Raw genomic sequence first — 16,973 nt, 5'->3', positions numbered from 1 at the left:
AGCTTGATAAAGCATCCAAATTTTTTCCTACCTTATCTCTCCCCCCAAGTTTTTCAGATTTATCTGATGTCAACTGGATAGAGTTATTCACATTATTTTGGGCTACTCTCTTTGACATTCTGATTAGAAGTCAAATACTCAAGGAAGGGGGAAAATCTAATGCTTCCAGCTACAAATATAAAGCAATTAATTCAGAAGAACTTTGGATAAATATACCTTATTTTATAAAAAAAAACAGGTAAAAGTGGAGGGGGTAAATCCATTTAATACATACATACACACATACATACATACATACATACATATGTGTGTGTTTGACTTTCTCATGAGAGTAAATATAAGAACCAAAGGAGAGAAGCATGATAGAGACAATTTGAGTTAATGGGAGGAAAAACAAAATGATTTTGTCATTGGAGCATATTACATATTACCTGGATAGAAAAGGGAAATAGATGAGAAGTTTTGAAAACAATACAAGCCTGACACAGGAGAATGACAGAGTAGTGATGGTGGGGAGCTCCAATTATTCAGACATCTGCTGGAGCTCTCTCTGCCAAAAGCAGAGCAGCTAATAACTTCTCAACTTGCCTTACTGACAATTTCATCCTTCAAAAGGTATAGGATTCAACTAACAGAACTTCTATTTTAGAACTGATTCTTACTAGCAGAGGGGAATTGGTTGGTTGCTGGGTGTAAATTTATGAGAATCCTGGTGAGGGCTGGAGGATGGAGAAGGGAAGTGACCACTCTCCCCTATTTTGTAATGAGATGTTACATACAATAGATAAGTTATTACAATAAGTTTGTAATAAAGAAGAAGGGAAATCTAGGCATAGTTTGACATGTATTTTGAATATGGAGAAAATTCTCACAAAAGGGTTAGAAGAATAGATAGGATTCCAGGGAATGGCAGCCTAGAAAGGAGGGTAGTTGCTCAAGAAAGAAATTCCAAAGAAACAAAGAGAAATAATTTCTATAAGGAGGAAAGTAGGATCTGTCTAAAGGAAGAAGAAAGGACCTCACTGAGGAAGTTCCAAGATGAACCTGTCAACAAAGGGGACATGGTTTTGAAGAACACTGGAAGTCCAGAATAGAATAGTGAGATAAAGGCAGGTTTTTCTTCACAAAATGGAAGTTCCAGGAGTTACTTACCAATAAGAGAAGATATAGGGGGTATTTATGGAGCATATGGAGGGAAATGGATTAGATGATAACACAATTAACTGAACTCAATAATCATTAAAGGCTCAATATCAACATATAGGTATTCTTTAGAAGAGTAAAGGAGAGGAGAGAAGGAGAGAAAAGGAACAGAAGGCAAGACAGGATGGGAGGGGAGAAAAGGAGAGGAGATATTAGGATAAGAAAGGAAAGGAGAGAAGAGATTCACTGGCATAACTATTTTATTTCTAATCTGTTCCTCCTCTATTCAGGAAGGACTCTGCCTTGATGATGAGTTCACCTGGGAGGAGTCATGAGGAGACACCTCTTACAGGAGCCAAGGGAATAAGTGAGCATAGTCATTGTTCCCCTGGCACAGGAATCAAGTCTCTCTAAGACGAAAAATGAGAAAGAATAACAGAAAAAAGGGAAAAAATCCCCCAAGCACCCCTAAATGAGCCATGTGGGATGCATGAGAATTGTTCAAAAAGTGCTTTTATGAGGTATTTTTAAGCAGTTGATTTTATTACAAGGCAAGTAATTATGACAAGGTTTTAAACAACACCTTATTGCCTCTTTCCAACATAATCTCCTAACAGACTCAAACAAGGATCTCAGCGTGGGAGAGTCTTCCTGATGCTGGCTCAGTAAACACACAGGCCTTCATTTTTAAGCACGGTGGGATAGTTAACTGTTTCCAAGCATACAATCATGTGGAGATGTTGGCACATTACTTTGATATCCATTTCTGTTGAAAACATCCTTTCCATACAATTCAGATAGTTGACTGTGCAGTAATATAAGGGAAATATTTTCCAGGAGTACAAGTTGAATCAGAACACACATTAATTCTATCTAAAAAATGCTTATTAAGAAGTCCAAGGCACTGTTCTATGACCTGGATACAAAAACAAAGCAATACCTGTCCTCCAGGAGCTTATGTTCACCTGGGAACTTGAGCCTTATCTAGATGGAGGCTCTGAGAAATTAAATAAATACATATTTATTTAACACCTACTAAGCACTATGATAAGCACTTAGTTTCAGTCTAATTACAATTTTGTGAAGTAAGTACTGTTATTTTACAAGTAAGGAAACTGAGGCAGACACAACTGTTAAGGATCTGAGGCTGTATTTGAACCCATATTTTCCTGACTCCAGGTCCAGCACTGTATCCACTGCACCCTCTAGTTGCCCCTAAGGGGAGTAGCTATTGTGAATAAGGGGTGTACCAAATCAATCATAACTGACATACTTTACAATGTGGCTCCACATGCCACATATAACAAAATGCCATATGGTCAGTACAGTTATTCTCCCATGCCTAATGTGCCTGTATAACATACCTGTTGAATCATCTTTATTTTTACAAGCCATGTGAGTACAGAAGGTCAATCTTTCCACTTTTCCCCAAGCATACCTTACTAATTTCTACATCTAGGCTTTTACCTAAACTGTACTGTGTTTCTTCTCCCTATCATTTCTGCTCACACTTCCCTCTTCCTCATGAAGGTAACATTCTAATAAAGGGAATCAGATTCATGTAGAGATAGTCATAATAGACTTTGCAACATCTTAAAAAAGCAGCACCATGGTAAAGTGAATAGAAGAAAGCCAGCCACAGAGTAAGGAAGACCTTGAATTAAAGTATAATTATCCCTTTCATATTGCAGGGATTAGGGGCTGTGATACCCCTGTGATCTGGAAAATCTGAGTAAAATTTTTTGACCCTTCTTTTGTACCAGAGAAGAAATTTGACTTTTTTTATTTTATGGGATATTTATGGCATTAAATAATAAAATATATATTGATATTATATGATATATATTTTATACATTTTGGGGTTTCCAAACTTTTTCTGTGTCATCTGCTGGCCTTTGTGTGTTGCACATACCATAGTAACTTCTGCAAAACTCCCCCAAAATTATTTTACTGACCCATGTTATGTTGAAACTGAAATGGGGAAAGTTGTGATGTGAAAAGGCTAACTATACCACCTCTGAGCAATAGTGGTTCCCCAACCTTGAGCAAATTAGTAGCTTCTCATTGCCTTCAGGCAACTCTCTAAGATTATAGATTGCTGAATAGTGACCTCAGCAGTGTCCCATTGGTAAAAAGCCCTTTACCAAGGAAATCATAGATCTTGTCCACCCCTTGCTCTTAAACATGACAAGTGCATCATAGACTTAAAAACCAACTGTGACATTTTAGAAAGAGGATCAGTGTTGTTTGGTTAGCATCAGAAAAATGTTCACAGAAGACAATTCTTGAATTGGACTTTAAAGATGGGAGAAATTCAACAGTTAAAAGAGAAGGGGGGGTGACTAGGTGTCACAGTGGATAGAGCACTGGCCCTGGAGTCAGGAGTACCTGAGTTCAAATCTGGCCTCAGACACTTAATAATTGCCTAGCTGTGTGGCCTTGGGCAAGCCACTTAACCCATTTGCCCTGCAAAAAAAAGGGGGGGGAATATTCTAGGAAGAGGAAAGAGAAAGGTGGAAGCTCATGTATAGTGTTGAGCATAATTCAGTTTTTCTGAATATTAGAGGGAATAGAATGAGGAAACATGAGGAAAAACTGGAAAATGAGAAGGTACCTATTATAGGAGACTTTGCCAGACTCTGGAATTTGAACTGTACTTGATAGGAAATAGGGAACCATTAAGATTTTTGAATAGACTCAAGATATAATCAAATCTGCTTTGAAAAAATTATTTTGGCAATGGTACAAATGATGACATCAGAAGGCAGCAGAATCTCTTTAGTCTATTTAGTAATAGCATGCTATTACAGTAGTCCATATGAGGGGCTTTATAGATGAAAAGATAGGAAGCAGAGCATGGAGTAAGGTTGTATTGATAAATCTAACAGTTGGATCTCTGAAAAAAATGTACCCATAAGATATTTCTTAGTTTAAACTGCATTATTAACATCATAGCTTTTATTTCAGAGGTATTTGTGCTTACACTGAGAATTTAACAATTGACTCTGCAGGTATGAGCTTGCCCCAGGATCCCTGAGTGGAAAGAATATATATTGAAGAGGTAGAATCAACAGTGTTTGGTAACAGATTGTATATATGATATGAATAAGTGGGAGACTCAAAGATTGTACTAGAGTTTTGGACCTAGCAGGCTTGGCAAATGGTGATTCTTTAGTAAAAATAAAACAGTAAAATCAAGAGGAGCCTGTTTGAATGAGAAAGATCAGGTTGGTTTTAGACATGGCTTTGGTCATGACTGATGGCATGGCCTTGGAGTGGATGTGTCCTGTACCTAACTGGAGATGGGGAATCTGGAGCGGAGGGGGAAGGTAAGGGCTTCAGATAAAAAATAAGACTATAATCTGAGTTTCCTACCTCTCATTCTCATTGGTTTTCCAAATGCCTCACAAATGAACCATATGATTTCCCTTGATTCAACTTAAACATTTTTTCTATACTGCCATCTGATTTTTTGAAATTATATTTATTTATAGTAGAATGTCAGCTTCAGAGCAGGAACTGTTGTCATCTTTGATTTTGTACCACAAGTGCCTAAAGGGACTGGTTGGAAAAGTTAATAGAGAACTGGTCTTGGAATCAGGAAAAACCTGAATTCAAACCAATTACAAATTGGTTATAGAACAAAGGGAAAGATATGATCTGTTAGGTCTCTAGGCTACTCTAGCACAAGAAGGTGCAGAAAAACTGCCAATATGAATTGGTGAAGGAGTTTCTTCATCTAAGAGATTCTTATGCCCCTGAAATTATAGGTGCAATTCTTATCTATTTATCCCCACTAGACAGAGCAATAAAGTAGGCTTTTTATAAATGTTTATTGAATTAATGAAGCCTTGTTGGTTCACAATATCAGTTAAAGGTAGGGAACAGAATCTCTTTGTATCTCCAGGTCTCTTTTATAAATAGTCATTCAAGTGATCTGTCAAGTCTAATCACTTGCAAGTCTCATTAATTCAATTCAATAAGCAATTATTAAGCACCAGGTACTGCTCTAGGCCTGAAAGATATGAAGAAAAAAAATGTAAACAGTCACTGCTTTCTAGGAGTTTTCATTCTATTGTTTCCTACCTCACAAAATCTCTTCTCTCCATCCCTTTTCTTCTTTTCTAAAAAATAAAAAATCTTTTTTATTATGAATCATAATAAATATTAATAAAGGTGAACATTTCAATACACAAAGAAAAAGGGAAGACAGCATATGGAACTGTGAACTTCTGATATGTATAGTTTGTATTTTTCCCACTATATATAAAGAGAGTAATGACCCTTTTTTTAATCTATGTCATGTTCTGAACTTTTTCTGTTTTCATATATTTATTTTTTAAAATTACTTTTTGCTGTTCTTTTTTCTTCTTTTTTTAGTATTCTTATCACTATCTCCCTTTCCCCACCTTCCTGTCCCCTCCAAAACAAAAGGAAAAAAAAAAGAAAAGCTTTCTCTTGTAACAAGTAAGTATAGTCATACAAAATAAATTCATACATTGACTATATCTGGGAGAAAAAAAGTCTCTATCTGCATCTCTAGATCATAATTTCTTAGTCAATAGATGGAAAATTTAATTTATCATCAGTCTTCTTAAGTTCTAATAGTCATTGCATTGACCTTAGTTCTTAAGTTTTTCACAATTGTTTTTCTATGCAATGATGAAATCATTGCATAAATCATTCTCCTGGTTCTATTCACTTTCTTCTGCTTTATTTCTTTCAAGTTCTTCTAGTTTTTCCATATTTTTCATATTCCATTAAATTCATATCATGACTTGTTGTTATTCTCCAACTGATGGGCACCTATTTTGTTTCTACTTCTTTGTTTATAACAAAATAGAAATGCAATATTTTTGTGCACATGGGTTTTTCTCCTTTTTTGATCTCTAAATATAGTAGTAGTAACAGTAGTAATAGTAGTAGTAGTAGTAGTAGTAGTAGTATGGATGAGACCCAATATATGTAATGTATTTAGTGGATTCTGGGTAGAGTTCCAAATTACTTTGCAGAATGGCTAGATTAAGAAAAGTTCTACAAACAGAAAATTCATAATGCCTACCCTTCCATAGTTTCCATTTTTTAAAATCACCTTTGCCAGTCTGATGGTTCTGAAGTGGAACATCAGAGATGTTCTAATTTTTAGTTGTATTATTATTATTATTATTATTATTAATGATTTCATGGTTTTTTTAGTTATTGATAATTTTTGAAAACTCCTCTGACTATTATATGCTGAGAAATGGCTCTTATTCCAATATATTTATAATAATTCTCTATATATCATAGATATTCAATTTTTATTACAGAATTTTGTTAAAAAGATTTATTCTGAGGCAGCTAAGTGGATCAGTGGATAGAGCACCAGCCCTGGAGTCAGGAGGACCTAATTTCAAGTCTGGCTTCAGACATTTAATAATTGCCTAGCTGTGTGACCTTGGGCAAGTCACTTGACTCCATTGCCTTGCCAAAAAAAGATTTATTCCAAGTTATTTTCTTTTTACTAATTTCATTTATTTTGTTTCTATTTCATATAATCAAAATTGTTTTTTTTATCTCCTATGATCCTTTCTATCCCTTGTTTAGCTAAGAACTCTTTCCTTCATCTATAGTTGTGAAAGTAGCTCTTTCACTTGACCTCTAATTAGTTTATGATATGATCTTTTATATCCAAGTCTTGTATCCATTTACAGTTTACTGTGGTATATTGTGTAAGAAAGTCATCTAAAACTATTCTCTGCCAGACCATATTCCATCTTTCCCTGTATTTTTTGATGAATATTAAGTTCTCATACTAGTTTGGCCTCATGGATAGAAAATCAATTTCAAAGCCAAAAAGACTTCAGTTTGAGTCCTGCCTCAATGTCTATGTGACCCTAGGCATTTTACTAACATTCTTTGAGTTTCCTAGAGAGCTAAGACTATAAACTATAGAGAAGATACTGTATTGATTAAAGAATTTTGCTTATTCCTATTCAGTGAAATCAAGGTCCAGTTCCTATCTTAGTCCTTTCTCCTAGTCTCTGGTGTCTTTGTAGAAACTTTTCAATTTTATGTAATCAGAACCATCCTTTTCATTTCCTGTGCTGTTCTTCATGCTATCTTTATAGTAATTATTCTCTTGCTGGGGGAATAGAATCATGTCAATATATAAAAATAAAAATGTTAAATTAACTGATTCAGTGCCATGCCAAACTACCAAAAAGTTAAGATATTATTAGGTTACAGTATAATATATAATTATTCAATAACATTCTTTTAACTGGTCTTCTGCCTTCCTTATCTCCCTCCTCCAGTATCTCCATCTTTCACCCTCTTGCTTACTAATCTTCCTAAAATACCACTCTGATTGTATTCTATCCTTCCTACCACAAAAGAGGAACATTCTAGTTGTTTCTATTGTCTACAGGATAAAAATCCCAAATCCAGACTCTCTCCAGTCTTTCAAGTCTCTACTTTCTAGTCAAATTATATTACTCACTGTGCTCATCCTGCCTGCTGTCTCTATCTTTATTCACATAAATATCAACTACTAGATCAATAATACCATTGCTACTGGAAAGGATATGAGTTCATTCATAAGTCCTGTGATTGTCTAAACCAAAACTCCCTTCTGTGGCCACCATTTCCTTATGTGTGTTGTTTCCTTCTATAAGATTGGAATCTTCTTGATGGCAGGGAACTCTCACTTTTGTATTTGTATCTCAGGCACTTCCATAGTGTATGTCAAACACTTGTCAGTTAATTGATTGATTGAGATCATTCTCCAAACCTTGCATAGACTTTTCTTCTTCCATTACGTGTTGAAGTATATCCTTTTCTTCTGGTTTCGGTTTAGATACTTCAAGCTTCCTTTGACCTCTAGCTGATACTTATCCTTCTCTAACATTTCTTCTGAAGAACTCTTGCTGGGCCTCTCCTTTACATTTCTACAGGCTATATTATATCATAGTTAATAAGGGTAACATGACTTATCCATTTTATCAGATTTCACCCTTCCTATAGGCAAAATCTAGCCTTGTTTAATCTTATTTAATCTTTTAAGCCCAGGGGCTTATCATGTCTTCACATTGACATCTCAAATTCTTATCAAACCAAGTTGGATGACATGAGTTCAAAGGAAAAACAATTAATAAAACAGAATAATAAGGTAACACAAACATCAAGCATTTCTGATATCTATGTTTTCTCTCATGCCTCCAAGGAAGACTATAAGCCAACTCCCTATTCCATTCTTCTTCTGTTTCCATTTCATTAGGAGAAAGTTTATAACAAGTTATATCCATATGGCTATTTATGAAAGCTTCATTGTCTAATTGGTTTCCCCTCACTTTTTCTTTTTTCTTTTTGTTTTTCATGGGGCAATGAGGTTAAGTGACTTGCCCAAGGTCATACAACTAGTAAATATCAAATGTCTGAAGTCAAATTTGAATTCAGGTCTTCCTATTTCCAGGGCCAATGCTCTATCCAATGTGCCACCTAGCTGCCCCCTCCCCTCACTTTCAACTCAGCAAGGTAGAGAGCACTATTTGCCTTGGATACTGTTGTTTCTGACCATGGGCCCCAGTCAACATAAGAATCTATACAGTATAGTAGAGTTTGGTTCTGTTCTCTCTTTGTCTCTCTAGTGCTTCCATTTTTGAGTCATTTCAGTCCCATAACCATATAACCTATATAATCTAACAATATAAACTTGCACCTTGCCAACTAGAGTAATTAGATGGCCCAACTGAGAGAGAGAGTGCTGGACCTAGAATCAGAAAGATTTAGGTTCAAATCCAACCTCAAATACTTACTATCCATGTGACCCTGGACAAGTCATTTATCCTCTATTTACCTTAATCTACCGGAGAAGGAAAATACCAACCCATTCCAGTATCTTTGCCTGGAAAACCCCATTGACAATATGGTTCATGGCTTCATGAAGTGTTAGACAGGACTGAATAACAAAGAACAATCTTGCCAACTATTGTTACCAGACTGAGCTATTTCATCTTGTCTCTCTTTTCTTCCCTTCATTCCCAACCTTCCAGCTAGCCTCAAAAAAAACCTCCTATTTCTTACTAGTTTTCACTTTTTTTTTTTGAAAGTCAATAGGGTTAAGTGGCTTGCCCAAGACCACACAGCTAGGTAATTATTAAGTGTCTGAGGCCAGATTTGAACTCAGGTACTCCTGACTCCAGGGCCAGTGCTTTATCCACTACACCACCTAGCCACCCCACTAGTTTTCACTTTTGAGATTTCCCACAGTCTTTCTTTTAAAGCAAAATTTTGCTTAGTGCAGAATCTATTTCATCTTCTTGTGAAAGTTCCCTGTGAAGTGAAACCTTGTAGTCCAGAGACTCTCCCCATAAGTGATACCTTTTAGATCCCTAAGCATATTGGGAACAGGAATACTCATAAAAAGGCCCCCTTGCAACTGTATCCCAAGAACCTGCAACAGTATCATGCACAAAAGGTTTACTAAGATCCAGGCAGTGTGCCAAACAGCAGGACTACAAATTGAAAAGCTAAGTTGTCTTTGCTCTTAGGAAACTTGCATTCTAATAGAGGAAGATGCATACATACAGGAAGTTCCAGCTGCAAGTCAGACAGAAAAGTCCTTAGGGTCCAGTCACAAAGCAGATGGTAAAGCATCTTCTTTAATATCATTTTCATTGATAAAATGGTGTCTGTTTCTGAACATTGGACCATGGTGACAAAAACTTCATTTCCTTTGTCCTCAGTAGCAGTAGCTGCTGGGGAGGTGGAGCCTAAAATACCTGCATAAATAGTTGCCAAGTCATATCTTCCTAAGGGTTGTTGACTGGACAGTGGTTTCAGGAGCTAGACTTGCAGCCCAATAGGTGATCTGGGAAACATTTTTATATAGTAAATGTTTATCAAATTTGTAATGAGAGGACTACACAATGAGGACTTGGTACTTTGAGCATGTGCCTATGTCATTATTATTATTCACTCATTTGAAGATATGTGATGTTGGGAGGAGGAGGCAGGGCTTCTTCTCCCTATTACACATCTATCATGGGCATCTTCTGGATTTTTCTCATTGACTTAATGAATGGTGGGCAGTCCCTGTTCCCTCCCTTTAAAATTGCTTGTGAATAATAACTAAGTAGGCATACAAAAGGGAGAGAGAAAGATTTTCTTTTCTCTTCCACTGGTGTAAAGTAGGCATGAAACCCAATGGGTCTGGATGAAAGAGGGACAATGAACCTTCTTTCTCATCCAACCATTACATTATAATGAATGCATGATGACTTTGTTTATTTGGTCTCATTACAGATGTTCTTTCTCTGACTTCAAGTGAATGAATAACTGGAGATAAAACAGACCAAATCATGACCTTGTGAGCTTTGAAAGTTTGAAAGAGATGTCATAGGATCAGCAACTGAATTTGGTAATAGAATCTGCCAATAAGCCACAGCTCCTGAGTCCAGGGAAAAGATCACAAAAGCAGCTGAGCAACCTGTTTGATCTGCCTCATCAAAGAGCCAGTCCAGGTAAACAGTGGAACAACTGATATCAGTTCACTTCAGTCCTTATTGTACCTTCACAGTAAATATAAAAGCAAATTGATTTTTATTGATACTTTGGAGATGTTCACTGGTTAGATGAAATTGGAGAAATATACTCAGTGGGGGCTTGTGATTCATAGAGTTAAAATGTTGCTCAACCTTTCTTGATTGCCCCCATAACCTTGAGAGGAGTTATACCTGCCACCCTCTGGGGACTTGATCTGTTGGGCTAAGTATCAGCTAGAAGAGTGAGACCAAAGACTATGCAATGCACTACAAATTCCACTGAAATGACCCTGAAAAAGAGTAACTTGTAAAAGAAAAAACTAAAGTAAATGATGGTTGCTGTCTTTAAATATTTTAAGACCTATCATATAGTAGAGGATTAGGCTCGTGTGTGTGTGTGTGTGTGTGTGTGTGTGTGTGTGTGTGTGTGTGTGTATGTGTGTGTGAATCTAGAGGACAGAACAACAACAAGAGGAAATTACAGGATGGCAGATTTCAGTTCCATTTAAGTTCATTTTAAGTTCAGTTCCATTTAAGAAAGACTTTTAAATGAAAACTGTTCATTTTTTCAACAAATAAAAATATCTGTGATGTTCCAGGGTACTGTGCTAGGTGTTGGGGATGCAAAGTCAAAACCCCCAAAGTGTACCTGTCCTCAAAAAAACTTCTATTCTACTGGGGAAAATGGAGAAATAAACTCTATTGAAAGCATTCAGAGTGAGACTGGGTGACTGTATAGTATAGAAGGAATTCTACCTTTTGGTGGGAGATCAGGTTAGATGACCTCTAAGATTCTTCATAATTTTTAAAGATTGTTTGAGTCTGCAATAATCAGGGGGGAAAGCCATTTATATTTAGAAAGATCAAGGTTTAAATATTGTCTCTGATAAAGTAACTGTGGGCAGCTAGGTGGTGAAGTAGATAGAGCTCTGAGTCTGGAGTCATGAAGACTTGACCTGGACCACATATTAGTTATGTGATTAGTTAGACAAGTCACTTAATCTGTTTGCCTCCATTTTCTCATTTGGAGAAGGAAATGGCAAATGACTCTAGTATGTTTTTTAAGAAAATCCCAAACAGGGTCACTAAGAGTCAGAAATGGATGAACAACAATGTATAACCCTAGACAAGTCCCTTAATCTCTCAGTGCCCAGAGGTTATAGAAAAATTGTCAGACTGCATCTTATCTCCAAAGAATTCTGTCTCCTCCCTCTCCCTTTCTCAGCAAGTGAAATTACAAGTCTGAACTGACCCACCCTTGAAGGTAAAAAAAAAAATGGAATAAAAATCAGAGTATCCTTCCTGGGCCTTTGCTTTAACATTCAGAGACATTGTGAATCTAACTGGGCTTCAACCTCCTTTCCATTTTACTGAAAGTAATGAATGAAGAGCCATAGACCTAGAGGCCACACCTGCTGATGTGCCCATTTTAAGGGCTACTCTTTTGTTTTGTCTCTTTATGTAGCCTTAAAGCAAAATCCTATTGCTATGACCTTGAGGGGCAGTCCTTTCAAGGCTTCATGCAAGTGAGTGCTTTTGAGTCTCAGGGAAGATTATGAGGACATTTTGTTGTGAATAAAGCTGATTTGTTTTAAGTGAAAGAAAAATAACAGATGTAGGCTGTTACAACTGCTGATCTTTAGTGCAGATGCCTAGACTTAGAGGTAGATGTTGCTCACATTTGACAGGGAGGGCATTATGTAATTTCTTTCCCAAAGTCCTGCTCTGTGATCTAGAGCTGCTGAACAGGAGAAGCTCCATCTGCTTTGTTGCCGCTCTTAAAGCAATTGCTACAGAACTGTACACTCAAGTGTTCACCTTAGACCTTTAGTTTTTTGTTTGTAAGTCTAGCTGAAAGAAAGAAAAAGCAAAAAAGCAGAAAAAGAAGGAGGTGAGAGGAAAGGGAAGAAAGAAGGAAAGACATGAGCAAGGAAGAAAGGAAGGTAGAAAATGGAGGAAATAAGGGATGGACAAAGAAGTGAAGGAAGAGATGAAGAAAGGGAGGGAGAGAGGAAGGGAAGAAATGAAGGAGGGAGAGAGGAAATGGAGAAAAAATAGGAAGAGATAAAGGAAGAGAAGGAGGAAGGAAGGGAGGAATGGAGGGAAAAAGAAAGAGATGAAGGTAAAGAGGGAGGGAGAGAGAAAAGAAGGAAGGAAGGGAAGAAGTGAGGGAAAAAGAGAGAAAAGGAGGAAGGAAAGGAAGAAGCAAAGAAGGAAGGAAAAAGAAATGAGGAAGGGAGAAAGTGGAAGGAAGGGGGAAAGGGAGGAAAGGATGAAGGAAGGCAGGAATGGAGGGAGAAAGGAGGAAAGGAGTAAGGAAGGAATGAAAGAACAGAGGGAGGGAAGAAGGAAGGAAGGACAAAATAGAAAGAAGAAGCAAAAAAGGAATAGAGGAAGGATTAGAGGGAGGTAGAGGAAGCAAGTAAGGGTCTCAAGGGGAATTATATGTCTCCAGTTATACTAGGTTAGAAGTTCTCAACCTTTTTCATGTCCTGAACCCCTTTGACAGTCTGGTGAAGTCTTTGAACCCCTTTTTTAGAGTATTTTAAAAGGCATCAAATAAGACAAATAGTATTAAAAAGGGAACCAATTATATTGAAATAGTTATTGATATTCATGGGTCTCAGGTTTAGGATTCCTGAACTTGAAACTCAGAGATTCTCAAAAATCCTCTTTTCTGGCTTTGGAGGATTTATCTCCTAATTAGAATCAGAGACCATTTATTGATGCCATTCTTTTTTTTGATCCTAATGAGGTACAATTAATAATGATAATAAGTATTTCCCTTTTCTTATATAGATGAAGTACTTGTGAGACTCAGAGAGATAATTTGCCCTGACTGAGATCATATAACTAATTAACATCTGAATTAGGATTGGCAGCCTGGTATCCCAAAGGTTCCAGAATTGTTTCCTTTCCCACACTACCCAAGGTGTCCCAGTCCCCTTCTTGGTTAGATAGAGTTCTCTGCTAGCTAATATCTTGTTTCTTCCTCCAGATAAGGACAGAATACTTGACTTTGGGTGACCACACATCTCCAGTGGGACTTAGCACTATAGATTTTTGATGACTAGCTTTTGAATCGAAAATATGTACTATATATACTATCAGTTCATACTGTCAGTTCTGTAGGTTCATAGGAAGAAGAAGAATCAGTGTCAGCTGGAGAAGAGCTGAGACAAATGTTTCATAGAGAAAGTGGGGCTTAGTACTTTTGCTAGGTTTATGATAGAAATAATTTCAGACTTATGATGATTGTAGTGAAAAAGTTTATTCTCTCACATTTATATTTACTTTGCAAACATTATCTGATACTATATAAGGTAGGGTGTCATCATCCCAGTTTTATACATGAGAAAATTGAGTCTCAGAGAGATTAAGCTTAAAGTCACAAGGGGCGCTTGTCACTTAAAGGGCAGGGATAGAAATTCACTTCAGGTCTTTTCAGGTCTGACTCTCCATTATACTACACAGACTACTAGGTGACTAGCTCACCCCAGTACTTTGGTTCCTTCCTGTATTGGAAGAATTGGTCTTATTGTGATGTTTTTCCTTTAGATAGCTTCCCAGGAAATTGTTGGTTGGGTCAGATCTTAGGAAAGATAGAATCGGCTCTATGATTGAAGTCCCTCAATAAATAATAATAGCAAACATCTAATTAATACTTTAAATTTGGCAAAGTGTTTCATATTTATTATCTCATTTGATCTATGCAACAACCCTATAAAGGAAGCATATTTATTATCATCTTCATTTAACAGACAGGGAAACTGAGGCAGACAGCGGTTAAGTGATGATGAAAGTCACAGACCTAATAAGTGTCTGAGACAGGATTGATTCAAAATTTAGCACTCTATTCATTGTACCACCTAAAATGCCTTACAGCTCTTCATCATCAGAACACTCACCAAGTGGTAAAAGACCTGGAACCTTTCCACCCAAGGTGGAGAAAGTCATAGGTGATGCTTTGACAGGACCAAGGAATCAAAACATAATATTTTTTAAATTTTTTTGTTTATTTATTTTGTATTATTACAATAACTTTATTGTGAGAGTAATCATAATCCCCCCCCCAAATATGAGAAACCTCAAGAATAGTGAGAGAGAAAAAAGTGTACTTCAGTCTGTGTTCAGATTTCAATGGCTCTATCTCTGGGATGGGTTGTCTTCCCCATCATTGCCACCAGAGAAGTTGCTTAAATATTTTTTCAAAGTTGCTATCACTAGCTATATTTCCCTCCACTCTATTCCTCCCCAATCTCATCTATTTCCCTTTCTCTCACTTTTCATTCTGTCCCTATTCAGAAATGTGTTGTATCTGAGTACCCTCTCCCATGATCTTCCCTCTCTTCTGTCACCTACTTCCCCTGTCCCTTCCCCCTTTCTCCCTTATCCCATCCCTTTCCTTTCATTTTTCTCTAGGGTAAGATAGATTTCTATTCCCTATGTTGCATATTTCCTCTCTGAGCTATTTCTGATGAGAATGAAGGCTCACCTCTCCCCATTCCACTCCATTGTAAAAGCTTTTTCTTGACAATTATGTGAAATAACTTAACCCCTTCTTCCTCTCCTTTCTCTTCTTCCCAGTACTTTCCTTTATCACCCATTGACTCCATCTTTTTTTTACTATATTATACCATTATATTCAGCTCCTTCCTGCGCCTTATTTATATATATACTTCTTCTAACTGCTCTTATAAATGAGAAAGTTCATGTGAGTTATCAGTATCTTCTTCCCATTCAAGAATACAAGCAGTTCAACATCATTAAGTTCCTCATAATTAGTACTTCTCATTCACCCCCTTTATGGCTCCCCTGAGTCCTGTGCTTAGAGATCAAACTTTCTATTCAGCTCTGGTTGTTTTAGTAGGAAAATCTGAGAGTCCCCTGTTTCATTGAAAGTATAGCTTTTCCCTGAAAGAGGATGTTCAGTTTTGCTGGGTAGTTGATTCACAGTTGTAAATCAAGCTCTTTTGCCTTCTGGAATATCATATTACAAGCCCTATGAGCCATTAATATAGAAGCTGCCAGATTCCATGTAATCCTGACTTTAGAGCCACAGTAGTTGAATTGCTTGTTTCTGGCAGCCTTTAGTATTTTCTTTTTGACTTGGGAGTTTTGGAATTTGATTATAATATTCCTGGAAGTTTTTATTTTGGGATCTCTTTCAGGAGGTGATCAGTGAATAACCTAAATTTCTGTTTTATCCTCTGCTTCTAGGATTTCAGGGCAATTTTTCTGTATTATTATTTCTTGATAAATGAAGTCTAGGCTTTTTTCCTGGTCATGGCTTTCAGGTAGCCCAATAATTTTAAAATTATCTCTTCTGAATCTGTTTTCAAGGTCAGTTCTTTTTTCTAATGAGATATTTCACATTTTCTTCTAATTTTTTTGGTATAGTTCTATTTCTTCCTCAATTTTCACAAAGTCATCAGCTTCCTTTAGTTCCATTCTGCATTTGAAGGAGTTATTTTCTTCAGAGAGCTTTTTGATATCCTTTTCCAGATGTCCAATTCTGCTTTTTTAAGGCATTCTTCTCCTCATTTGCCTTTTGGGTTGCCTTTTCCATTTGGCCTAAACTGTTTTTTTAAAGTTTTTTTTTTTGCAAGGCAAATGGAGTTAAGTGGCTTGCCCAAGGCCACACAGCTAGGTAATTATTAAGTGTCTGAGACCGGATTTGAACCCAGGTACTCGTGACTCCAGGGCCAGTGCTTTATCCACTGCGCCACCTAGCTGCCCCTAAACTGGTTTTTAATATATTATTTTCTCCAGTAGTTTTTGTATTTCTTTTACCAAGCTGCTGACTTGGTTTCCATGATTTATCTGCATCGCTCTCACTTCTCCCAGTTTTTCCTCTATTCCCCCCCAATTGCTTTTCAAAGTCTTTCTTTGAGCTCATCCATAGCCTGAGCCCATTTTCTATTTCTCTTGGAGGATTTGGCTGCAGAAGCTTTGACTTTGTCATCTTCTGAGTATGTATTTTGATCCTCCATGGGACCAAAGTAATTTTCTATGGTCAGATTCTTTTTTTTAATTTATTTTTTATTCTAATTTTGTACAAATGTTTTTTTACATTAATAAAATATTCTAGTTTACAAGTAAACAAAATACCCCTCCTCCCCCATGAATATACATAGACTTGCTTGGGTGAAAAAAGTAAAGAGGAGAGAAAAAAAATTAAAATAAAAAAAATAATAGTAATAATTGTAGGTATGGCCAGGTGGCACAATGAATGAGGCACCAGCCCTGGAGCCACGAGCACCCGAGTCCATATCCAGCCTTGTAAACCCAAAAATCACCCAGCCG

This window comes from Macrotis lagotis, chromosome 4 (assembly GCF_037893015.1).
Source record: "Macrotis lagotis isolate mMagLag1 chromosome 4, bilby.v1.9.chrom.fasta, whole genome shotgun sequence".
NCBI lineage: Eukaryota > Metazoa > Chordata > Mammalia > Peramelemorphia > Peramelidae > Macrotis > Macrotis lagotis.
Note: the sequence above shows the minus strand (reverse complement) of the source record.